This window comes from Bos mutus, chromosome 9, assembly GCF_027580195.1.
Source record: "Bos mutus isolate GX-2022 chromosome 9, NWIPB_WYAK_1.1, whole genome shotgun sequence".
NCBI classification, from domain to species: domain Eukaryota; kingdom Metazoa; phylum Chordata; class Mammalia; order Artiodactyla; family Bovidae; genus Bos; species Bos mutus.
This window is the reverse complement of record NC_091625.1, coordinates 99,243,939-99,270,700: the sequence shown is the minus strand read 5'-3', so window position 1 is coordinate 99,270,700 and position 26,762 is coordinate 99,243,939. Positions and strand designations below refer to the sequence as shown.

General features: G+C 43.9%; 1 long non-coding RNA gene across 2 annotated transcripts; it reads right to left on the bottom strand.

Moving 5' to 3' along the window:
* Nucleotides 1-156: 156 nt before the first annotated feature.
* Nucleotides 157-21,342, bottom strand: LOC138989245 (uncharacterized). Of its 2 annotated transcripts, none has more exons than XR_011465489.1 (5): nucleotides 21,177-21,342; nucleotides 11,532-12,744; nucleotides 9,549-9,625; nucleotides 8,740-8,852; nucleotides 157-1,655 (listed from the first exon to the last, which is right to left on the bottom strand). It is a non-coding gene; the product is annotated as an uncharacterized lncRNA (long non-coding RNA). The 2 variants fall into 2 exon arrangements; XR_011465490.1 differs by having other exon boundaries at nucleotides 11,761-12,744.
* Nucleotides 21,343-26,762: the final 5,420 nt, after the last annotated feature.

Sequence of the window (26,762 nt, the reverse complement as noted above, 5' to 3'; positions counted from 1 at the left end):
AAAACACCGATACTAGCTCTTATTTATTTGAGTGTTTAATATTGTCCTGGTTATGTGTTCAGCACTTGAAATCCTTACAGGGGCCAAAGGGTAAAAAAAAAAAAAAAAAGGTAAGATTGGTAGTTTATCCTTTTTATTAGTGAATAAACTCAAGGTTACAAATGCTTCTTAATTTCAAGAGCAGAATTTGAATTGAGGCCTCTCTGACTTCAGGGCCTGCCTTACCTACCCTGTCCACCTACAGGCAGGGGCTGGGCAAGTTGAATACCTTTAATTTTATCTTATGGATCATAGAGGTGAATTATGATGCCTGCTTTACATGAATTTTGTTTTTGATTCCCCTCACAAAAAAAGGCAATTCAACTGTGCATGGAAGCTTCACTCATACTTCATTTGCGTCAATAAGTATAATGATTAAATATTTTACTGTCATTTTAGTGGAATTAAACTTAGAAAGTACTATTGTATGTGTTGTATCTCATTCTACTGCAAAGACAGTTGCCCCTTAAACCCGGGCTGCTGGTACGAGCCCTCGAAGCTCCGGTACACGGAGGGGGCGGCGGGTGGTCAGGAAGGGTTTGGTACCCCCACCTGGCTAACTAGGTAAAATCCCCTTGCTACATACTTCAGGACAGCTGCTGTATTATTGCCCTAAGACATCCTCAGTGGTAGGATCAAGGAAGCAAGACTTAAATTTCCATGACTCTCCAAGACATCAGAGAATATTCCATCTGCAAATTCTCCTTGGGGTCCTTCCTTCTTGCCGACTTCAACTGCACTTCATCCTGTTGGATTTTGCCCTTCTTGTGGTTAGGTAACAGCTGCGCAGCAGTCTTCTATAATTACAAGAATCTGAAGAAATATTGGTCACTGTCTACACCCTTAAGGAGGGTGACATTCCTTTCCTTAAAGCTGATCATCTCCACTGCAGAGATGCCTGAAGTCTCCATCTGAAGATGCAACCTGAGATTTCAAGCACTATATGATGTTAGCAGAAAAAAATCACCAGGCTTTTTTTTTTTTTTCTTAATTTGGGTTTTTCCCATGTGTGTATGCCCATTTTTTTCTAGGCACACGTCTGTGCACTGTCCGTGTCCCACATCTAAAAGGGAAGTTTTAACCAGCAGAATCCGCACACTTTCAGAGCACACAGACTGACCCCAAGATGTTCTCATTTGTTTGCACCAACAGCTTTCCTTGTCACGTCCTTCTAACAGCCAGGAGTCCCAGACACAAAAGGCATATACCCACCTGAACACTGAGAGTTCCATATTTTATTCATCTCGCAGCATCCCGGCACGTAACCAGCAGTCTGTTATAGATGACAGTATTTAATCTACAGAGTTTTCCATCTACAGGATGGATATTGGAAGGAACTGGATATCACAGCAAAGCCAGACAGTTTATGAACTCTTCTTTTTGAGAGACACAATTTCTTCCCAGGGAACATACATAGCAGAGTAAGAGGCGGGTTTCCTTTACCATTTAGTTCGGGTTCACATTTCACATCTCAAAACACAGGAAGAAAGGGGTTCCAATGTTATTTGACCCAGTCCTCACTCCAATCCTCCTGGTATTTATCTCTCTTGTGTATGAAAAGCTTCTTTTGAAGTCAGAACTCCAGGCATGAAGGAAGAAGGAATTCGTCAAGAGAACTGAATTTGGAAAGATTAAAATGTGGAGCTTTAATATAGCTGTAGCTGACACATGTCAAGGAGATAAAAGGAAGATTTTGGATTCTAAGAACAGTGCCAGAACTATGAAGCCCTACTTTTAAAATACATATGATTTTGATTGAAATTTGTAGGGGAAAAAAAATCAATATAATCAACCACTCTAGTAAGTAGATGCATTGAGAAAATGTACATGGTCCTAAAGGGTTCATTTTTTAAATGGGAAAAGAAAACAAGCTTTCACCGAAAATATTTCGGATGTAGTTTCTAACAAGGGATATTTCTAAGTGTACTCAGCCTAGAGAATCTGCGCTCTCCAATTTTATCCGGAGCCATTGTCATGCAAACCATCTTATTAACTTTATATGAAAGTTGACAAGTTATGCCCACTTACCAATGCAGTTATCATCAGATATCAGAGCCTAAGAAGTTTGAATACATAAAAATTTGGAAATGATCAATCTCTCTACAAAAAACAACAATTATATTAAAAATCTACTCATATAAAAAAGAAAGATGAAGTTCTGGGAGATTCATTTCAACATTTATCCCTTCTCACACTCAACGCTCTAAACTAAAGAATGCATTTTAAGGGTGTTGCCCTCAAGTATACGTATGTCAGTGCAGGTATACGTAAGAGACACTTTCGTTCCCTGGGTCAGGAAGATCCCCTGGAGGAGGACATGGCAATCCACTCCACACTCTTGCTTGGAGAATCCCGTACAGAGAAACCTGGCAGACTATGTCCATAGGGTTGCAGAGACCTGGACGCGACCGAAGCGACTTAGCACACACACACACACACCATCAAGTAGAAATCCCTTTATGAATATGCTAGAAAGCCATTGCCAAAAGCTCTAGTCAGCTTGTGTTTTCCCAATCTAAGGTAATCCTGAAATGTTTTCAGGACAAGTTTGCCCTGAGTTTTCTGATCAGGTGTGATTATAATGAAAGTTCAGATTCTAGAAAGAAACATTTTAGAATGTCAAGTAGCATGTTAATTATTATTATTATTAACCATGAAATAATCACCAGAAGAATGAGGTTCCAGCTCAATAAATGTTTTTGCTACTTCATCAACTTGCTGATTAATAAATCATGATTGCCAGATTAAAATCTTAAAGTTGATATTTTACTTTAGAAAAAGAAATAGAGATGTAAGTCAGTTTCTCTCATGCTCACTATAAATGTATACAAAAGACATCAGGGGAGAAATGATCTTAGGGAGAAGTGATGGATTCTACTTTGTCTGGGAGAGGCATTCAAGAAGACCTTGGCAGCTTGCAGTCTGTTGGTCTCTTCTTTTCTGGAACCTCAGAAAAGCAGTGCAGGTTAGGTGTGTGGGCTCCTGATTACTGGGCGCTGGTGGTGACTGAAACTGTAAGAGCTGATGGGGTCACCTAGCCAACAGGTGTAAACAGGAAAGACACAAGGACCTGAGATGGTCAGAGGGGAGAAACCCAGAGTGGAGAGCCAAAGGCAACAGCTGTGCCATGGCATCAGGGAAAAGGAGGGTATTAATTAGGAAAGAAAATTCCACTGTGTTTAAGGTTTCTGGGAAGTCGAACAAGATGAACAGTGAAGATCGACCACTGAAATTAAAAAAGAAAAGGCCATTGGTGGCAAATAATTTGGTGAAAGCAAAGCCAAGTCTCTGGCTTAGATAGAGATTAGGAAGGAAGTGGAGACAGGAAGCATAACAGCTCTTTTGACACTTTTGGTTGTGGAGAGAGAGAACAGATACTTGAGGGGATGTGATGACCAAGGGAGGTTCAATGCAGTTTGTTATGAAGATCAAGGAATATAAGGGATTAAGATACTTTGAAAAGAAGCAAGAGATGGGGTTCAGAGGTAAAGTGTCTGGCCATGTGCTTTGCAAAACGGGAGCGTAGTTATTACACCTACTCTACAGGAAAGCAAACAGGCAACAAAAGAACCCGATGCTTCAGAGAGAGTAGAATCTGGATTCAATTCCTAGTCCTTGGACAAAAGCTTCTTTACTTAGGGTACAGGTGATTATACCTACTGTAAAGAGATGGTATGAGATCTGAATGGGCAAGCATGACGTGCCAGCAGCACAGTGCCTGGCACCCAGGGAGCACTCTAGACATAGCCATGATGCTGGTGGGCCAGTGTTTTGAGAAACTCATGTCCATTGAGTCGGTGATGCCATCCAACCATCCCATCCTCCTCGCCCCTTCTCCTCCTGCCCTCAATCTTTCCCAGCATCAGGGTCTTTTCCAATAAGTTGGCTGTTCACAACAGATGCCAAAGTATTAGAACTTCAGCTTTAGCATCCATCCTTCCAATGAACATTTCAGGATTGATTTCCTTTAGGATGGACCGATTTGATCTCCTTGCAGTCCAAGGGACTCTCAAAAGTCTTCTCCAGCACCATGGTTCAAAAGCACCAATTCTTCAGTGCTCAGCCTTCTTTAAGGTCTAACTCTTACATCCATACAGGACTACTGAAAAGATCATAGCTTTTATTGTACAGACCTTTGTTGGCAAAGTGATGTCTCTGCTTTTTAATGAACAGGATAATAAAGGGATATTAAGAGCATCTATATATCCACAGATTTGATAACTTATAGGAAATGATGAACATCTTCAACGATACCACAGCCCCCCTGTTTCGGTGACAGCACGTTGAGTCTCTTACTCTCTGGTTTTTCTCTACTCTGCATGCTGGACCCTCTTCTTCATGCTTCATTTGCAAATGTAAATTTTTCTACAGTTTGGCTTAGTACCAACCACTTAGGGAGGTATATTCACAGGCTTTTTCAGTGAGTGAGTTTCCTTGAATTTCCATCCTCCGCCCTTCCCTTTCCTCTGTAATATCAGGCCTCACTTATCTCACTATCAGAATTATGACTGTCAGTTCCATGGAGAGAATGTGTCTTCGTATATCTATGTCTTCCATAACCAAAGTCACAGGTTTAGATTTCCATCTGCCTGAAGGCTACTTCTACCAGAGTGGTCCACGCTATCTCAGCTTAAGAGTATATAAGCTAAACTCATCTTTCTTCCCTTCAGCTCCTTCGGACACTCAGGATGCCTGAATTCTGTTCATCAGGCTGTTGTTCACCAACATTAAAGTCTAAAATTTCAGATATCATTCTTCCTTTAAAACTCCCTTAGTTTTGAAGTCCTGGACACTCTTTCTTTCTAATGATCCTGCAATCTACCTCATTTTGTTTCCTTTGCTTCTGGTTCAGGATTTCATCTTTCATTGGACAAAATCAATAGTCTCCTAAAATGTCTTCCTGCTTTTTGGTTTTCCTTGCACAGATTTATCCAGGAAAAAATAAAGAAAAAACATGTCCCATGTCCCAGAGCTAGAGAGAAGTGACCTTTTCAGAAACTGAAGTTCATTTGGTATGGCTGGATTATATCATCCAGCCTTCTTTTTCCCTAGATCATGCTCATACCCTAGCACCTGATTTTTGCATCTTCATTTTTGTTAACTTGGAATAAGCTTCAGAATTTACTTTTAAATGACCAGTTTTCTATGTCCCTCTTATATAATGGAAGTTAACAATAGGCAACTTTCTCTCCAATGAAATGATTTGGGTAGGAAGAATATGTCACGATTCTAGTGAATATGTCACAATTCTAGGGACAAATCCACTTTCATTAAAAATTGCACATCTCACTGACTTGAAAGGACCAATGCCTTTGACTCTAGTGATCCAACAGGCAATTGATTTATCTTTATTTTGAGCTCTTTGTTTTTTCTTTACATATGATGGCACCTGATAGAGATTTTTATGTTTGCCCAATGAATTTCACTGATCATGCCTTCCTCCATTACAACCCTGAAGGGTCAGGTCATTTTTATTTCCTTAGACGGCATAAGTTAAATATTATCTTTTTCAACTGAATCCCAGATATGAATAATATCTGTGCCCTTGGCTTTCATTGGGCGTTATCACCTAGGGGTCTGTGGGAGGCATGAGAAAGCAGTAGAGGTATTATTCATCCCTCCAGAGCCTCACAGAGTGGTGGGGCTGCCCATCGTGTGGCTGCATCCTCTTACTGAAGAGGGCATCTCCTCTTCTGATGGCCCACGTCCTCTCACATCTCCATTCCCCCAGGTGCCAGTAACCACATCCTCTCTCCGCTTTTCTGCCCTAAAGCAGTAGTGGTTCTGCCCACTGTGACTGATCCTGCTGAACTGTACCACTCCTTGCGACCTTGTTGCCACAAAACTTTCCTTATGCCTTTGAAAACCAGCCCTTTATTAAGTGTCCCTCAAACACCAAATTTGAATCTGCTGGACTCTTTCTTTGTGTTCCCAGGTGACTCAGTGGGAAGGAATCCACTTGCCAAGAAGGAGACACTCACTTGATCCCCGGGTAGGAAAGATCCCCTGGAGAAGGAAACAGCAGCCCACTCCAGTATTCTTGCCTGGAGAAGCCCATGAATAGAGGAGCCTGGTGGACACAGTCCAGGGTGTCACAAAAGAGTAGACATGACCAAGCGACTGAGCACAGCACATGCTCCTTTGGGAACCCAGATGGATTCACTGACTTACTATTAACATATGGCCTTATGTCATTTACTTAACTTCTATCAGCCTCCCGTTCATTATTGGTAAAGTAGGAGTCATATTTTTTCAGACCTATCTTTCAGAATTTTTGTGAAAAACAAAAAAGATAACAGTTCATTCTAAGAGCAGGAAACTCAAAACTCCACATAATTACAGTGAGATAAGTGTAGTCTCATAAAAGTACATGTTTGCATAAACAAAATGGGGAATACAAAAGGCAAATTGGAGAACATGCTTGCCATATAAACAATAAAGACATTTTAAAATATCTAAATGAGCTCTCATAAATCAGTGTTATAAAACAGAAAGTGAACCCAATAGAAATATGGCTAAATGTAGTCAGTAGGAGAGAAAAAACAAATGTACTTAGTATTATTAAAAGATGCTCAACTACACATCAAGTAAAAAGAAGTACAAATTAAAATCACGATTTTTTTTTAATCCATTGAAATGAAAAAGATCAAAAGTAGGATACTAAAACCTCTGACTAGGGTATTGGGAAATCAGAATTCTCATACATCATTGACAGGAATATAAATTGGTACAACCTCTTTGGAGTGAAATTTAACAGTATGTCATAAAATTTAAAAGTGCTCACATCCTCTGGGCCAGCCATTCCACTTTCAGAAATTCATTTTCTAGGTGTACTTATGCAAGTGAACCAAGATACAAGATTCCCCTGGAGAAGGGAATGGCAACCCACTGTAGTATTCTTGCCTGGAGAATCCCACGGGCAGAAGAGCCTGGCGGGCTACAGTGTATAGGGTCGCAAAGGGTTGGACACGACTGAAGTGACTTAGCACGTAGAGCTATTCATGACAACATCACTTACAAACTCAAAGATGAAAAGCAACCTCAGTTTCCATCAGGGTGGGGCTAGTGTAGAACTTGGACACGAGAGCCCTGATAAGCTGGAGTGAATTTTCCCAATCCCTTCCTTGCAAAGCTTCTGGATCAGGGCTCACCAAGAGAGACACGCAAGGCGAGCAGAGCAGAAGAGCGGCTCTGGGTTTGCGGTTTGTGTGGTTGGTGCCCTGCGTGCCACACGTGTGTGCTGCTCACCCACAGGAGTCACAACAGCCCCAGCACAAACCCCTGCAGATCTGCCTCTTTGCCCCTCCAGGGTTCAGCGCAGCCCGGCCAGGTGCAAGCTTGGCTCTGCGGTAAGGGGCGCCAGCTTAGCTCCAGTTCCCCTGAATGGTCAGTGACAGACGTGGTGAGAGAGAGATATGGCTTCACTTTATCTTCACGGCTTCCAGGTTGTTCTTCGGTGCACTGTTGAAACTTGGTGTGGCCAACCCCCTGACTTCAGATCCAGTACCATTGGTGGAGTCCACAGACTTCACAGGCTGCCTAACTGACCTCCAGGTCTAATTCTTGTAGGTCACTTACAATGGCTCTGCTCCTCTCTTCAGACCCTACCTGATGCAATTTGTTAAGTAAACCATGAGGATGGTATAGACAACAGAAATGATAAGGTGGTTCTATATTTGAACATACAGCAATGCCTAAGACATTATTAAGTAAGCAAAGTGATGCTCAGGAAAATGTATATTGCGTGCTACTCCTAGGTTTAAAACATGGGAGGGGACTTCCCTGGCAGTCCAGTGCTTGAGACTCGTGCTTTGAATGCAGGAGGTACAGTGTACATTTCTGTGTGCTCGTGCTAAGTCGCTTCAGTCATGTCCGACTCTTGGAGACACTATGTACTGTAACCTTCCAAGCTCCTCTGCCCATGGGATTCTCCAGGCAAGAATACTGGAGTGGGTTGCCATGCCCTTCTTCAGGGGATCTTCCTGACCCAGGGATCGAACAAGCATCTGCCTGCGTTTCCTGCATTGCAGGAGGATTCTTTACCCACTAAGCCACCTGGGAAGTCCTTAGTTCTCTGGTCAGGGGACTAAGATCCCACATGCTTTGCAGTAGGGCCAAAAATAATTTTTTTAAGAAAAGGGAAAATACGCACATACTCAACAGTAATACCTACATATGCCTGCCAACCATGGGCTAGCACTGGAAAGACACATTTAAGAAACACAAGAACTTCTGGGGAAAAGAACTGACAGTGACAGGAAGGTGAGCTTTGACTGGATATCTTTTGTACCGTTTGATTTTTTCCTCCATGACCCTGAGTTAATTTTTTAAATAATAAAAATGACATTGAACAATTGAAATAGCTCACTGACATCTCATGGCATGACTCTCCCGAGCCTACGAGGTGTTCAGGAAACACTGACTTCCTCGAGCTGCTTAGAGCGTGTCTCTCACCTCAGCGTCTATGGAGACTCACCCCGTGTGTCTTTCCTTGGTGAGACGAGAGCAGTGTTGCTCTCGTAATCTGCAACAGTGTCTGCTCTGAGCAGTGTTGCAGACGTAATGAACAGAGTAGATCAGGACCTGAGCAGGCGTGCATTTATGTTAGTCAACCTGGGAGCCAATGGCCCGGCTAAAGATACGGACATTGCTGTACATAAGTTTAATTGCTGAAATAGAAAGGAAAGAGATATGCAATACCTTATTGTTGAAGAAGGGAAGAAAGAGAGGACCTCCTTAAGTGCAACAAGGCTGCAGGCTGGGGAGAAGTATTCCCTCTTGCTGTCAGCTTTCCGTATTTTACTTCAGTTTCCCTGAAAACAGGAAGTTTGACACATGATGTGAAAATTTGAAATGCTGTAACAGAATGAAAATCTCAAATGTTGAACTTTGCCTTATAGCTAAAATATTTAAGAAATATCAGTATGTAGTGTGTGTGTGTGTGTGTGTGTGTACTCTAGAGCCTTAGGAATACATCTTTTAAAATAAAAATAAAAAGAGTTTCCCCAGAAGCCACAGTGAGGAGGATATGCAATCTGGTTTAATGTATATAGGCAAAAAAAATATTTATGGCAGGTTATAAATTTTGAGAAATATTCACATACAAATATAAAACACTCTGGTAAAAATATAACTTAAAAAACTCATTCCTTTGAACAAGGCATATTTTTGGCTAACTGGTTGTAGGAATAAAAGTCATATATTACAGGCTGCAGGCAGAGAAAATAAACTGTCCTCCTACACTCTTGTGGCTTCGAAAACTTGCTCGCTCTTTTCAGATCCCTCTCTCTGAATTATTCCTATGAGATTTCAGCAGCACGACCCTAGGACTCCAGAGTGTTTCTCCTTCCCACTCCACTGAGATGCTCCCACCCCTACAAAGAGTGTGAGATTGCATTTGAAGGGAAGTAATAGAGTAAATGGACGCTGGAGATGCACTGGGAAGAAGGAAAGACAGACAGAGAGGAAGACGTCGGCCACCGAAGCAGATGAGCAGTGAGCGAAATTACCAGCAATCACGAAAGACCACTGCTTTGGTTTCCTATCTGCTTTCAAGGCTTCTGCTCCAGCCTGTCTTGACCCACAGCTGCAAAGGGAATAACAGAAGAGTGATATTTCAGAAATGAAGCAAAAATCCTTTCAAAAGCCTATAATACTGTAATTGTTCTCTATACTAATACTGTAATTGTAAGAGCCAAGTGTTTGATTCCAAGTCTTTGATTCCAGAACATCTAAATAGAACAATGTGTTGTCTTTAGGAAGGGATGCCTGCTGGCTTAGTGGTAATGAATCCATCTGCAATGCAGGAGACGCAGGTTTAATCCCTGAATCTGGGTTGGGAAGATTCCCTGGAGAAGGCAGTGACAACCCATTCCAGTATTCTTGCCTGGGAAATACCATGGACAGGGAAGCCTGGCAGGTTACAGTCCATGGGGTCACAAAGAGTCAGGCAGGACTTAGCAACTAAACAATAACGTATACTCCAAACTTACATCCAAAGACATCAAAAGAACTACTAATTTAGAGCAAACAAAGCTCATCGATACATAATTGTAATCCCTTTTAGACCAGTGTGTGTTTCCTATGTTGATTAGTCCTGGCAAATAGGACATCAAGCTTTCTAGGGGGAGCTCTCCTTTTGAAATATCAGTTGGTCAGAGAGCATTTGAGAACAGAAACAGAAGCATTTGCCTGGCTGGGGTGCCTACTTACCACTCATCACTCAGGAACATCACAATCATTATAACCGCCAGGCATTTACAGACCACCTTTCCTCCCCAATCAGCTCATAAATGGTTTTGCAAATGGATTAGAAACAGCAGATATATGGATCACTTCACACAGCACCAAAGTACAGTCACCTCAAGGGGAAGCTGGGAAACCACTGTATAAATCAGGATAACATTGGTGAAGATTTAGGACCCACCATGAAGAATGGCTTATTTGCTTGAAGCCATGGGGGGAATATTAGGTAAACAGAGGACATTCCGTTCCCTTGGCTGCAAGGTCACCATGGCCTCGTTGGTTGTGGTCTGAGGTTAATGAATCTTGCTTCCAGTTGGCAGTGGTGTTTATCTTCTGGAGAGAGACTGACCAGGTCAGGGCAGGGGTTGCCTGGCTTCTCTGAGTCTTGCCAGCTGGGAAGCACAGACCCAGGAGGGGGATCCTGGGCTCAGGTGACATGACTTAAGGACCTTCGGACGCTCACAGATTCAGCAGAACCCCAGCACCTGCTTTCCAGTGTCTTCTGCAAAGACAGTGTGGGTACTCTCCTACAGGGTCCAAAACATGGCCCACCTTGTTCTTGTGCAAAACCCTGTCAGGCTTGTCAGCCCCGGGTGCCTCACTGGGGAGTTAGTGTAACTTGGAGAGTATTTTCTGTTGATATTAAAATCGCCTCTAAGTCCTAGAGTCTGTCATACAGAGGTATGCACGCATGCATGCTAAGTCGCTTCATTAGTGTCCAACTCTGTGTGACCCGATGGACAGCAGCCCACCAGGCTCCTCTGTCCACAGGATTCTCTAGGCAAGAATACTGGAGTGGGTTGCCATTTCATTCTCCACTACAGAGGTAAGTAAGTCAGAAAAAGGAGCACAAATACCGTATATTAATGCCTAAAAGTGAAATCTAGAAAGATGGTACAGATGAACCTATTTGCAGGGCAGGAAGAGAGACAGAGATGTAGAGAAGCGACGTGTGGACATGGGGGGAGGGGACGGAGAGGGTGGGATGACTTGGGAGGGTGATAGTGACATATATACACCACGTGTGAAACAGACAACTAGCGGGCGCTGACACGCGGCACAGGGAGCTCGGCTCGGCGCTCTGTGCTGATCTTGAGGGGTGGGATGGGGGATGTGGAAGGCAGGTCCAAGAGGAAGGAGGTACATGTATATTTATGGCTGATTCACGTCACTGTACAGTCGAAGCTAACACAACATTGCAAAGCAATTATACTGCAGTAAAAGAGAGAAATAAGAAATGCAATCACCTCTAGAGACGGTGTCGGGAGACGTTCTCCTGAGTCTGCCCATCTCCTGCGAGTCCCACCAACATCCCTAAAGCAGCATTTGAGAAGAACTAAGAATCTCCTGTCAGTCTCGCTTTGCAGAGACAGAGACTCAGTCTACTTTACCTTGTCTGTGGCCATCAGAAGTGAATTTCCTCAGGGCAGTTATGAGGCACGCCAGTGTGTACTGAGACTTGTCCTTGATACTTACTGTGTATAGGTGCAGACCTTCCTCAGAGGGACTCGGCGAATTGAGCTAGAAGGTTTCACCGCTGCTCACAGTGTATTTATAATGATTGTAAGGAGCAGTAGCAAATACACATGGAGTAAACACATATTTTAGAGAATATTCTGGAAACTCAAAAGGTAGCTGTGTTTGTACCCAGCAAGTAGAGAAAGTCAGCTCAGTGCTTGTCAGATGCATAGACTGTTAACAAGCAGATTCTGAGGCATTCTGTCCGGGATAAGGACCAAGGTTCTGCATTTCTGTTGTCGCTCACTCATGTCTGACTCTTTTTGACCCCATGGACGGCAGCACGCCAGGCTCCTCTATCTTTCACCATCTCTCAAAGTTTGTTAAACTCATGTCCACTGAGTCGATGATGCCATCCAACCATCTCATCCCCTGTCGTCCCTTCTCCTCCTGCCCTCAATCTTTCCCAGCATCAGGGTCTTTTCCAGTGAGCTGGCTCTTCGTATCAGGTGCACAAAGTATTGGAGCTTCAGCTTCAGCATCAGTCCTTCCAGTGAACATTCAGTGAATGGACTGGCTTCTGATGAAATCCGATCCTCACCTCGAAGTTCCTGCCCTGAAGGTGCGGACTGGGTGTCTGTTTTGAGGGCCAGCACAATAGCCCCCAGAAGTGGGTAAATAAACAGCTGCTGCAGCTGTTTCTGGAATTTGAAGACATGCTCCCTCCTAGGCGTGACATGACTGAGAACTGGAAGTGACAAAATTGTACGTAACTTGCGATTCTGATCAAGCCTATGTTATCTTTCGAGGCTGTGATGCCTTCCTCTTCATAAAAATGCCCTGATGTTCAAGCGTGATTATTCAGAGCTTCTAAATGGGGTTTCTCCGGTTGTTCAGTGGTGAAGACCCTGTGGTCCCAATGAAGGGGCCCGGGTTCCATCCCTAGCTGGGGAACGGCATCCTGCCTGGTGTGATGAGGATTCTGTGTGCCGCAGTTTAGACCTGGCAAAGCCAAATAAATGAAATTTTAAAAAAGAAGAATGCTTATATCAGAGGCCAACTCTTGCACATGAAACCCAGAAATAATGGCCTGAGATTCATTTCATTTGAACTGTCGTTTCGGGTACAGCTTGTTAGTTTCTTCCTCCTCGGCTCTCCGGTTTCATCGCAAAAGCCCTTTGTTGATGTGCCCACCAAGGAGAGCCAGAAAACATCTTGTTTACTGCCTCAGAAGTTCCTCCCACTACCTTCATCCCAGAACTCAAACAGAGAACTAATCAGCCCTGTAGTTTATGTGGAAGAATGAAATTAGCCTCAATTATTTTCTTAACCGGGAGGAAAGAGGAAAGTTAAAACCCTCCCCTGCTGTAGCAAGCCAAAGTGTGGGGTGATAAACAGCCTTTCTTTCACAACGTACTTCGCTGAAGTTCAAAGTTGTTTTGTTATCACCCAACATCCCCCCAGAGGAATTCTGTAGTTTTGCAGCAAATACCATTTGCATTTGGTCATTGAATCACTCTCAAGTTTCCTGCAGGAGAGCTTCAAAAGACCCTTGTGTGGTACAGGAGCTAATGACTGCACTCCCTGGGAGTCCGCTCAGAAAACATCTTCCCTGCAATGACTTGCAAAAGCTCACAGCCTACCACTTGGAAAAGTCTCAGATGTGATAATTAGAGCAATAGGCATTTTCATATGACAAGGAGGCATACCTCAGTGAAGGGTGTTCCAAATTCTTGTATTTCAGCATACAAATACAGAGCCCTCATGGAAGAAAACTTACCTGCATAACATAAGGCCAACCTGGAATTTAAGAGCGACATCAAACAGCTTTCTAAAGTATGAGTACCAACTTTGGAACTCGTGTCCTTCAGGCCAAAAGCTCATGATTTGATAGAGCAGCACAATACTGCAGAAAGAGCATTTTCTACACAGCAGAGACCAGAGTTGAAAACTACTCTTTGCTCTCTAGTTTTCCAGCAGTGTGTTCTCACAGAGATTATCTAACCTCCCTCCACCTCTGTAATGTCATCTCTAAAATGCACATAATAGTACTATAATATCTATTTCACCAAAAGGATTGAATGAAATATAAAACAAAAGTTTCTTGGGACTTCCTTGGAGGTCCAGTGGTTAAGCCTCTACCCTTCCACTGCACGGTCCATGGGTCTGATGCCTGGTTGAGGGACTAAGATGCCGTGCACATGCCTCGTGGTGGGGCAAAAAAATACATTAAAAATAAATAAAAATTTTCTTACAGTGTATGTAGTCTCAGAGGAAGTTCCCTTTGCTTTCCAATCCTGGACCTCTTCATAATTATTTTAAATTCTTAAAAAAATAAAATAAAGTAAGGTGAGATGGAAATGAAACAACACAATCATATTAATCTAAAGGCCAATGGAAGCATGTGAAGAAAAAATAAGTTGCCTTTATCTAGTGATATAAATGGTGGAGAATTTAAGAGAAACATCAGGTGTCTGTCTTGGAAAGCATGACGTTTGTTTGTCTTGTTTTGATCTTTTTAAGAGCTGGGAATTATTGTAAGGTGATCTAGCACAAATGTGTCCTTCAAAAAATCAAAAACTTAAATTCTGCAAAATTTACCCTGAGCAGTCAGGTTAATAGTCCTGGGATGGAGTCCAGTTTTTCTGATTCACAAACTTCTCCTGGTCCTTCTCCTCCTCTCCTTCTATTAAAACTCCCCCAGGACATGACTTTGAGAATGCCTGATCCTAGGAGATCCATGAAACTCTGAACAAATTGTTGTCCTTACTTTACTACTAACTTTCAGTGTGACTTTTGCAAAACTTTTTTAATGTAGCTGGATCAATGTTCTTATCAATATCCTCTTTAGTTTATGCTGCTGCTGCTGCTAAGTCGCTTCAGTCGTGTCCGACTCTGTGCGACCCATAGATGGCAGCCCACCAGGCTCCCCCGTCCCTGGGATTCTCCAGGCAAGAACGCTGGAGTGGGTTGCCATTTCCTTCTCCAATGCATGAAAGTGAAAAGTGAAAGTGAAGTTGCTCAGTCGTGTCTGACTCTCAGTGACCCCATGGACTGCAGCCCACCAGGCTCCTCCATCCATGGAAGTTTCCAGGCAAGAGTACTGGAGTGGGGTGCCATTGCCTTCTCCAATGGCATCAGAGAATTGGTGCTTTTGAACTGTGGTGTTGGAGAAGACTCTTGAGAGTCCCTTGGACTGCAAGGAGATCCAACCAGTCCATTCTAAAGGAGATCAGCCCTGGGATTTCTTTGGAAGGAATGATGCTAAAGCTGAAACTCCAGTACTTTGGCCACCTCATGAAAAGAGTTGACTCATTGGAAAAGATTCTGATGCTGGGAGGGATTGGGGGCAGGAGGAGAAGGGGACGACAGAGGATGAGATGGCTGGATGGCATCACCGACTCGATGGACAGGAGTTTGAATGAACTCTGGGAGATGGTGATAGATAGGGAGGCCTGGCGTGCTGCCATGGGGTTGCAAAGAGTCAGATACGACTGAGCGACCAAACTGAACTGAACTGTTTTTCATTTCGCATTACCTATTTGTCATCAGAATTTCCTTACAGGGCTAGCCATCCACTGATGGTTATGGCTGGATTAATACAGTAAGGAAACCTGACCCAAGTCCTCCCAAATCTGTGTTTTCATAAGTGATTCATATGTTTCCATATAGGAAAATCCTTTTGGGTTGATAATAGTCCCAAAACTTAAGTAATCCTCTTTTGGGTAGATGTACGATTTCCATCAAGATTTTTGAATATTGATAGTGGTTTAAATTCCTCCAGTATGTTGTCATGATTTCTCACCCAAGTTTGGAACATGCATCCTTAGAAGGTATTTCAGAGAAGTGCCATATGAAAAACGTTCAGCAAAGAAGAGCTCTCTCTGGGTTTGGTGACAAAAATGAGCGTATGGCTACACTGCTGATCAATATGTGAAACAGAGTCAAATCATATTGAGGAGGGTCCCATAAAACTGCTGTGTCCCAAGAGGTCTGTAAATCCAGGAAAATAGCTTCTCTTTATAGCTGATTCGCAACTTACTAGATAGATGCTACAGAGGAGATGCACCAAAAAGATGAAGGGAGTGACTTCTGATCCCCAGGTTCCAGCTTAGCATCCCATGTCCTGGTAACAATACCACCCACTGCAGCGGCCACATCTCTCACACCCCAGGGACTGTCTCCTCTTCCTCAAAGAGTTGGCTCCTGACTCGGTTCCCTGAGCACTTGATTATTGGTGACTTTGAAACTCACCTGGAAGATCCTTCCAACCTCTTAAATCTGTGATCCACTCTCAGATGACCTTCATTAGTACACTCTAGCCAACTCAGTTCCATTGCCAACCCCCAGGCTTTGTCCTGACAGCAACAGCCATCTTTCTACATTCTAAATATCAAGTATCCTACTCCCCAGACACCCTCACTTTTAAAAATCAGTCTCTACACCAGAGAGAGCCTTACCTGATATGTTCACTTTTTGCAACCAAGACCCACAAGCCATCATTTTTATGTTTCCTCTTCCTCTCACCCTTCTGCTTTTTTTCTTGCTTATTCAGCTTGAATTTCATAAGCAATTATTATTGTTGTTCAGTGGCTTAGTTGTGTCCAACTTTTGCGACCCCATAAACTGCAACAAGCCAGGCTTCCCTGTCCTTCACTATCTCCTGAGTTTGCTCAAGTTCATGTCCACTGAGTCAGGGATGCCATCCAACCATCTCATCTTCTGTTGCAATTGTTATAGTTCACCCTCAATCCCCTTCTCCTTTAGGTTAAACCAAACAACGACTAAACCCAACCTGTGCCCTACTGCACCCACATATGGGCCTGAACACAGCTGGAGAAAAATATACCTCCACGCTGACTAGTATTGAAACCTATGGTCACTAACCTCGGGTGTGCCCTTCATAAAGGCTGGCTATACCACTGTATTCCTCATCATTCCCTCTTCCACTCTCCCAGATTGTTGCTTCATACCTTACTGTCTCTCCCCAGCCTCACTGGCTCTCACACCCTCCTTCTACTCCAATAGTCTTAATTCTTGCTTAAGTGGAAAAATTGACTAGAGGAACATTCCCACAGGCTCCACCATCACAAGGACCCATCTCTCTTCCCAGGTGTCTTGCTATGCTGGTTGAAGGGTCCAGACTCAAGCTAACTTGCCTACTTCTATCCTGCCCCCACTTGATAGGGAAGTCTTACTCTAAGTATTTAATTACTCTGCACCTAACTTCTCATTTGTAAAGTGGAGAGAACAGTATCTTTGATTTGGGGATTAGATAGGGAGAATTAAAGCAATTAAGATGTGTAAAACACATACATAGCACCTGGCACAGAGCACACACCGTTTGCTTTTGCTGCAATTTTCTTTCCTGCGTGCCCTACATGTCCTGTGTCTCAGCCCCTGTTCTTGTGAACGAGCAATCGCCTTCCTCTGAGCACAGGGTGATCCCTCCCACTAAGCACAGGCTTTCACCCTCTCACCTACGTGAGGACAGTGCTCCCGCAGTTCACTACTTCCCACTGAATTTTCCCCCAAATATGTAAAATGCTGGTCTTTTCCTACACCCAAATCCCTTGCAGGGGATAGCAATGTCTGCCCGCCTGGGGGTCCTGTGTTCACCAGGGCTCCCTTTTAGTTTACTGTCAACAGAGTGTCAAAGGGCCACGATTCATTATAGTTTTTTCATTCATAGTCACATTTTTCTTTTTTTAATTTACTTTTTTATATTGGAGTACATTTGACTTGTAGTGTTGTGTTAGTTTCAAGTGTACAGAAAAATAATTTAGTTATGCATGTATATACTTCTTGGGGCTTCCCTTGTGGCTCAGACAGTAAGGCGTCTGCCTACAATGCAGGGGACCTGGGCTCAATCCCTGGCTTGGGAAGATCCCCTGCAGAAGGAAATGGCAGCCCACTCCAGAACTCTTGCCTGGAAAATTCCATGGATGGAGGAGCCTGGTAGGCTACAGTCCATGGGATCACAAAGAGTTGGACAAGACTGAGCAACTTCACTGGTTCACTGGTTATACTTGTATCCTTTTTCAGATTCTATTCCCGTTTAGATCATTACAGAGTATTGAGTATGCTTCCATGTGCTGCATAGTAGGTCTCTGCTGATTATTTTGTATAGATCGGGTATATATGTTAACCCCAAACTCCTAATTTATCCCGTCCCCCATCTTTCCCCTTGATGACCATGATTTTGTTTTCTAAGTTTGTGAGCCTGTTTCTGTTTTGTAAATAAGTTCACCTGTATTATTATTTTTAAGATTCCACACATAAGTAATATTATATGTCTTTCTGACTTGCTTCACTTAGTATGATCACTTCTCGATCCATCCATGTTGCTGCAAATGGCATGATTTCATTCTTATTCGTGGCTAAGTAATATTCAATTGAATATATGTACTACAACTTTATCCATTTATCAGTCAATGGGCATCTAGGTTGCCTGCATGGCCTGGCTATTGTGAACTGTGCTGCCGTGATTATTGGGGTACATGTATCTTGGAGTGTCTCGCTTCTTAAAGCCCTCTTGTAGTTTCCCGTATCAGTTGGACCAAATGACAATGGCCTGTGAGACTCCACAATTTTGCTTCCACACATCTGACTTTGTCTCCAGACCCTCCTTCTCGCCCCGTTTCTCTGGCACTGTCCCCAGAACACGCAGGCACATTTCTGCCTCAGTGCTTTTCAAGGCTGTCCTCCCGGCATGGAATGTCCTTACCCTGGTGTCTGAGGTCTGGCTGGCTCTTCTCTGCACCCCCTCCAGGTATTTGTCAGATATTTTCTTCTCATGCAGGGCTGTGTTGGATCGAAATGTCACCATTCACCACCTCAATATTCTCTGCCCCCTCTCCCTTTTCTGTTTTTCTGTGTACCCACTGATGTGTCCAGAGGTACAACATATTTTTCCTACTTGACTTACGTGTGTCTTCAGTAAAGTGGGCACTCCATGTGAGCTGGAACTTTGATTTGTTTATTGCTGTCTCTGCAGCCAGGTGAAAAGGACAAATAAAGGCCAGGTCTTACCACCCAGACCCTTGGCAGTAACCTCTAATCCCTTCCAAATTCTTGAGTGATAGAGATGTCTTAGTCATTCAGAGGGACCCCTTGGTCTGCTAATTTATTCTGTGCTAATACGGAGCTCTTGCTGGCCCCTCAGAGAGAGCAACCAAGTTGTAGTTCTGCCTGCCTGCTCAGTTGTGTCTGACTCTTTGCAACTCCATGGACTGTAGCCCACAAAGCTCCTCTGTCCATGGAAATCTCCAGGCAAGAATACTGGAGTGGCTTGCCATTTCCTCCTCCAGGGGATCCTCCTGACACAGGGGTCGAACCTGCGTCTTCTGTGTCTCCTGCACTGCAGGCAGATTCTTTCTTGGTTGAGCCATCAGGGAAGACAATGCTGGCCCCTTGAACCTCCTCCTAAAAGGAGAGATGCTGGAGACTGAGTTTAATCATACTGGCAACTGATTAGTCAATCATGCCCACATAATGAAGCCCCATTTACTGGACAGTAAAGCTCAGGTGGCCTTCCTGGTCGCCAGCCTCCCAGGTATACTGTCACAAGTCCATGCAGGGAGTCACACATCCTGAGGACAACGGAAGTTTTGCATCTGGAACCTCACTTAACTGCCCTGTGCATCCCTTCCTTGGGCTGACTTTAACATTCCCATTCTTATAATAAACATCGCCATGAGCACAATAGGTTCCAATGAGTCCTGTGAATCTTTTAAACTACTGAGTGTGGGGGTGTTCTGGGGAACCCCCAAATTTGCTGTTGGTTTCAGAAGTAGGCAAGACTTTTTGTGAACTCTTACCCCTAATTTTTCGGTTGAGCCTCCACTCCTTGCAGAGTGATAGGTTCTGTGATGGGTCAGAGTTCTGGGCAGACTTGGCTGCAGCCTTGATCGTGTTGTTGTTGCTGCTGTTTACTCACTAGGCTGTGTCCTGGTGAACTGGGAAGCCCACTCTTAGCCTTACATGTTGGTTAATTCTGGGTTCCAGTACTGAGACCCATTGTTGCCACCCCACAGACATCCATAAATGGGTGTTTGATGAAGAGATGCATGGAACAATAAAAAGATGAGCTATAACCAAGGTTCAAATGTGGAAGCATTCAAAACATAAATTATTATGCTCATCCCACATTCAACACAGTTTTCTTCCTAATTTCATTTGCTTCTTACCCCCTCACCTCTATGGACTCTCAGGGTCTGTGAAGCAAAAGACTAATCTTCACCCTGGACATATAAAATTAAAAACTACATCTTTTTTATTCAAAATTGTCATGCGGCTATTGGCCAATTTATGGACTAAACAGTTTCAGGTATAAAATCATTAATGTGTGCTGAGTGTGAAGTAGAATAGGCCCAAGAATTTTAGTAGGGTCTTACTTCATAATGGATATACAAAACGAAACAAATGTTCAGGTTACCTAAAACACCACCGACACCAACATGAAAATATCAGTTTTAATTTTTAACTTTTTTTTAAGCCCAAATTATTCTAATCCCTTCGAATTATAAATTATCGCTATCATTTAAAAAAAATACTATCTTTCCGTTTTATCTATTAAACCTTTATATTCTTAGAGAAAATAAATCTTAATCTCATACAGAGAGGAATATAAGAGGGTGACAATTTAAAAAAAATTCATAATAAACCCTCTGTTCAAGTGTGCAGAGCTTATAAGAATCGCATGAGAACTTCCAGTGAGAAGATGGCCTTTGCACTTTTAAAAACGTTACAAAATGTTTATCTGCTGATGAAGAAAGTGGAGTGAACTTCCTTTTAAATTAGTGGCAAATAAAGTCTTCCTGCTTCCACTCTGATTTGCCTTCTCCTTGACAATCCAGCAAGGAAACAAGGGGAGGGGTGTGGCAGACCACCCAACTGGAGATTCGGTGCAAGCCGAGTAGGGATTTATGGGAATTTCTGGCAGAAGCTTGAAACACCATTTATACCCCGTGTGATACAAGCACAAGCTCCACTGAAACCGTGATGTCAGTAATCAACAGTGAAATATTAAATTATGGCTTGGGGCTGAACAGAGTCTCTTTATCAATTTTATTACTTTGGGAAATGTACAGACACATTAATATTTTTCAAGTCCTTTCCCAAAACTGCCCAGCAATGAGAAATACATTAAAATCAAAAATAACTTTGACACAGGGTATTTTGGGGTGAGAGAATCTACAGGATCGGGTCTTTCTGAACTTGCCATTCAGCATGGGTCATTCATCTACATTAGAAATATGAGCTGGGATAATGAGATATTCCCACCATGAGATGCGCGCTGAGTAAATCGCATTCAAGATGTAATTTGAATTTAATGCCTGGTTCATAAAAGAAACAAAGCATCATAAAAAGTTTAATGGTACACAGTGAATCAAGAAAAAGCAAAAAAGGGCCAGAAAACTGTTAAAACTCACCAAGAGCCTTCCTCTGTTCACTCAGCGTGGTGTCAGCAGCGCACAGCTCATCACACCGCCTCCGTGCGTCCCGCCAGCGCGGACTTTCTCTGAACTTGCTGGGCCACTTCGAGCTGCTTTTTCTTGTCAGTTTTAAAATCATTTTACCAAGTATCCTTGCTTCAGAGTTGACGCTTCCATCTTTATTAGGGAATCTGTCTACTCTGGGCACAAGGCCTGGGATTTCAAAAGAAGGGAGTTTATTACTCAAGACAGAGATTCCCGAGGAACATTCTTGTGCCACCATTTGGACAGAAAAAAAGACAAAAATCCTCACTCCCCCATTTTGCTGAGGTGAACTACGAGGCTGGTTGGATCTGCTAATCACGGTGCAGGAATCTCTCTCGAACCAAGCTACAGGTGCGTCTTCTTTGTGGCAAACAAATTATATATATATATGTATGTAAATGTATAACCATGTATATATAATCATACAATCATTTGTGTGTATATAATATATACACACACATATGGTTTCCCTGGTGGCTCAAACGGTAAAGAATCTGCCTGCAATGTGAGAGACCTGGGTTCCATCACTGGGTCAGGAAGATCTCTGGAGAAGGAAATGGCAGCCCACTCCAGTATTCTTGCCTGGAGAACTGCATGGACAGAGGAGCCTGGAGGACTATGGTTCCTGGGGTCGCAAAGAGGAGGGCGTGACAGAGTGACTAACACTTCCACTTTCACGTTCGTATATATATGAGCCCACAGTGTACGGGCTTTTAAAATTGCACCTGCCATCATGGACCACCCCTCGCGGAGGTAAGCCACGCAAACACTAGGAACAAATGAGGTATAGGAATTTTCAGTGAGTACAATATTGTAAGAAGTGGGGCAAGCTCTGGAATCTTAAGACTTGAATCTCAAGATTCAATCTACCACATACTATATGGACAGGTGTAGGGTATATAAATTTTAGGGTCTCCAGCTTTCTTGCCCATGAATGGCAATTATAATATCTGCCCCTAGGCATGCTATGCGAAGAAGGCAATGGCACCCCACTCCAGTACTCTTGCCTGGAAAATCCCATGGACAGAGGAGCCTGGTGGGCTGCAGTCTATGCGGTCGCTAAGAGTAGGACACGACTGAGTGGCTTCAATTTACTTTTCACTTTCATGCATTGGAGAAGGAAACGGCAACCCACTCCAGTGTTCTTGCCTGGAGAATCCCAGGGACGGGGGAGCCTGGTGGGCTGCCGTCTATGGGGTCACACAGAGTCGGACACGACTGAAGTGACTTAGCAGCAGCAGCAGGCATGCTATAGGGCTTCCCAGGTGGCTCAGTGGTAAAGAATCCACCTGCCAGTGCAGGAGATGCAGGTTTGATCCCTGGGTGGGGAAGAGCCTGTGGAGGAGGAAATGGCAACCCACTCCAGTATTCTTGCCTGGAGAACCCCATGGACAGAGGAGCCTGGTGGGCTACAGTCCATGGGGGCCCAAAGAGTCAGACACGACTGAGCGACTGTGCATACACACACATAGGAACGCTGTAGAGATGGAAGGGCATGATATTTAAAGGGTTAGTGCTATGCCTAAAACGTGATTCTCAATAAATGGTGAACAACTATTAGCATTAACATACACACAGGACAAGTTTACCTATTTTCCATCGTAACTTGGAAGTCTTTCTTTTAGAATTCAGAGATCATAAGAAATTTTAATAGCTATTCCAAGCTTTGCAAGTAAGAAGTGTTCACCAGATAGAAAACCTGAATCTCAGAGAAGTAACTTCTCCTATATCACAAAAGGAAGTCTTTTTTTTTTTTAAGGTTTTACTGACACAAGGAGGTTCCAGGCTGAAGTTAGAAAAACTGTAACTTCTCTCTCAACTGAGCAGACCCCCTGGGGTTGCGGCTTCCTCCACAAGGTCCGTGAGCCTCCTCTTTTGATGACAAGGCATCCTTCTGATTTGCTGAGATCCAAGACCTGTCAGGCTCTTTCCTGAAACGAAGTGCAGTAGTGGAGCCAGATTGTGAAGGGGAAGAAAAATCACCAGGAGCCGACCTAACTCAATGGTCTATAAATGCACAAGCCCTAAACTCTTAGCTGAGAACGTGGGGTTTCTTCTCTCAGTGAATGGATGTGCCTGCTTCATCGCACTCTACTTTTCTATAAATTCGAGAAGGAGGGGGGGGTGTCTCGGGGGTCGGCAATGTGGGGCCTCTGTGCGCCCCTGCTCTTCCCCTCGCTTCCTCTCTGGCTGGGCGCCCCCGGACGCGCGGAGGGGTGTCCTGGCTGCCTCCCACTTCCCCTCCCCCCGACGCTTCAGTGTTTCTGCTGAAATCCCTCTATTTAAAGGTAAGATAATCAGCTTTTGTTCCATTGGCTTGGATCAAAGACAAATCTCTGAGCTACAAAACAAAGCTTCGCTACGCTGGGGGCGGCCAGCTTGCTGGCAAAGCAGAGGACTGGGGTTTATTCCTTTTCCAGGACTGGAAATTCTCATGCCCTGGAAACCCCAGCAGGAGAACCCAAAATGTTTCCCAAAGACAAACACCCCCATTATGCATGGGACTGGGCCTTGGCAGACACCTCCAGCCTCGGCAGGCACTTTGGCACCGGCCCCTCCGAGGGGAGCAGAAGGTCCCCCGGTCCCATCCATCCTTGGGGCGGGATTGGGCACCGCAGCACCACCCCGGCACTCCGTCAAAGCCTCCTTTCTCCATTTAGAGCTTTCCTCATTGTATTATCCGACTCCTCTAAGAAAGGGCCTGCCTGCGCGGTTCACCGCCCTGTGGAGCGCCAAGCTGCTCTCTGCCCGCCTGGCACAGAATGGGAAGTGCAAGGTCGTCACTCCTCCCCCCTCCCCCAGAGGTGCTTTGGCTGAAAGCAGCCCAAGGAGGTACAGGTTCAGGTAGGGAGACAAGCAAAAGTAGATTTAACTTTTCACAAAACTGCTGCAAAGGCGCGCATAAAATCTCCATGCCTGCCTGCATACTAAGTTGCTTCAGTCGTGTCCGACTCTTTGTGACCCTATGGGCCGTAGCCCGCCAGGCTCCTCTGTCCATGGGATTCTCCAGGCAAGAACACTGGAATGGGTTGCCATTCCCTCCTCCGAGCATCTTCTGGACCCAAGGATCAAACCTGTGTCTCATGTCTCCTGCCCTAGCAGGCATGCTCTATTCCACTAGCGCCACCTGGGAAGCCCTAAAATGGCCATATTTTACACATTCCCTAAAAATACAAATTGAGGAAACTGGCGTGATGATAGCGGCCTTGAGCTCCTGTTTGAGAACCAGACTATCTCTGCTTTGTCAGTTAAGTTAAGTAACTTTGTAAGTTACTTAACTCAGTTAAGTAAGCACTCAGTTACATGCCTCCCTTTTGACTTAAGTAAAGTGAATGCGTTAGTGGGGCAGTTGTGTCCGACTCTTTGTGACCCCATGGACTGCAGCCCACCAGGCTCCTCTGTCCATGGGCTTCTCCAGGCAAGGGTACTGGAGTAGGGTGCCATTTCCTTCTCCAGGGCATCTTCCTGACCCAGAGGTGGAACCCTGGTCTCCTGCACTACAGGCAGATTCTTTACCGCTGAGCCACCCGGGAAGCCCCCTTTTGAGTTAAAAAGAGCACGAAAGCCCCACACCCAACCCAGTGAGCTTTGAGAGACACCTGGCAGCCACGCCCACCCACCAGATACCCCAGACTTCCCCTGGAAAGATGGCATGGACATGTACAAAGCCAGTTTTTGAGAATTCCTCTCTTCCATGTCAAAGGGAAAGCGGAAAGAGGTCTACAAAATTTCTTAAGAAAAGGACCATCTGAGTATTTTCACGTCTAAGCAGTATTCCGCAAATCCACTCACTGCTGATTAGCCCTTGAGGTGAGATTTTCTAAAAATCATTTCTGGCCCCAGATCCTCCTTCTCGGGCGAGCCCGGGTCCTGCTGATTACCACCAAACAGGCTGAAGGTCCTCGTTAAGACCCTCCGCAGTCACCGAGATCTCTGAGGCGCCCTGATTCTGCACGCCCGCTCCTGCCACGGCAGGCTCTGATTTTCTTAAAACAAGTGCCCCATTCTGTGTTGTGCCTCATTTAAAAATAAGATTTAAAGGCTTCCTCTTCCGTTCAGCCCCGTGCTCTCATTCAGCTCCTGGCATCTGTTCCTTACTTCAGTCTGGGAACACAAAGATTGTCCTTTGCTCTCTGAGAATCCTTTCACATTTTCCCAAGTCAGTTGAAAACATCCAACATGTATACCACAGACAGACAGAGACAGCCAGAGAGAGCTCACTGAAAAGGTACAGATTTCTATAAAAAAATAATGACCATGTTTCTAATAGCTTAACCTTCCTGCTTTACCAAACACTCATTATATTTGCCAACTGATCATAAATGTCATCTCTAATTAAACCTAAGTAACAGCCCACAGGCTGTAGAGTAAGAATCATGGCTTTAGGGATTTTTTTTTTTAATAAACATAAATCAATTTATTAAAATATCACTTTAAAATCATCTAAGTTGACTCTAGAATTGTATACACTCTTAATGAGTACCATGTTCTAAGCATCACGATTTCTACACTTTCTCAGAAATTCCTGGGTGGTTGTTAGTCAAAAAAGGGAGGTACAAGCAGCACCTTCACCAGCATCATTAAGTCAAGATGAACATTCTGGAGGAAATTTTTAGCAGTCTGTAAAAAAACTTTTATGGCCCCGTAGAATGCCTCCAGCGATATATGGTTGGAAATCACCTCAGCTCTTTCTATTTCACTGCCTTCTTTCCCCTCTGCAAACACAGGACCTGGCTGTTCTGTTTTTCATTTTCCAGCTGTAATCCAGGTGGGAACACATTTGCTGAAATTTAATCAGAGCACAGGCTCTTTTGGCCATCGCTACCTGTCAGTTAGATGAATAAGAGCATCTCATTGTCCGAGACGGTGAGAAGTGGATGCAGCCTGTGGACAAGTTGTACTCATCCTCTGGGCCGTACCAGTCATTGTCCCAAAATAAATGTGCAGACAGACAAACAGATGCATCCCTCTGCCCCAATTCTTTTCTGTCAGTTATGACCTTGTCACAGATTCTCAGGAGGTAAAAATAGCAACGTTCCTCAAAACTGAGTTATTTCCACTTTCTCGGTGTATTCAAAGTACCACCAACAGACCTCAAATCCAATTCCATTTCTTCTCCATTACAGAAAATTCCCCTCTCTTCATAAACTTGTATCTGTGCAATAAATGGATGAACCAAAAAAAAATCATTTTTTATTTGGAAAATTCAGAATAGATCGATTGACCAAAAGAACAGACCTGTGCACATGTCTGATTCAAAACAAAAGCACTTCTGTGGGGCAGTGAGGTGGGGAAAGTTCTCTCCAGCAAACAGTGCTGGGTTCCCGGGCTACCTGCATCAGAGAAATGGATTTGAACACCATCCACAAAACCCAATTTCTGATAGATTTCACATCTCCTTGGGAGAGATTAAAAAATAAAGCTTCTAGGGAAAATAGAGGGAGGTTTTGGTGATACTTAACTAGGAAAAAAAAATTTTAAACAGTACATAAGTAATAACAATAGAAGAAGAAATGATAAGTGGCTTCATGTTAAAAT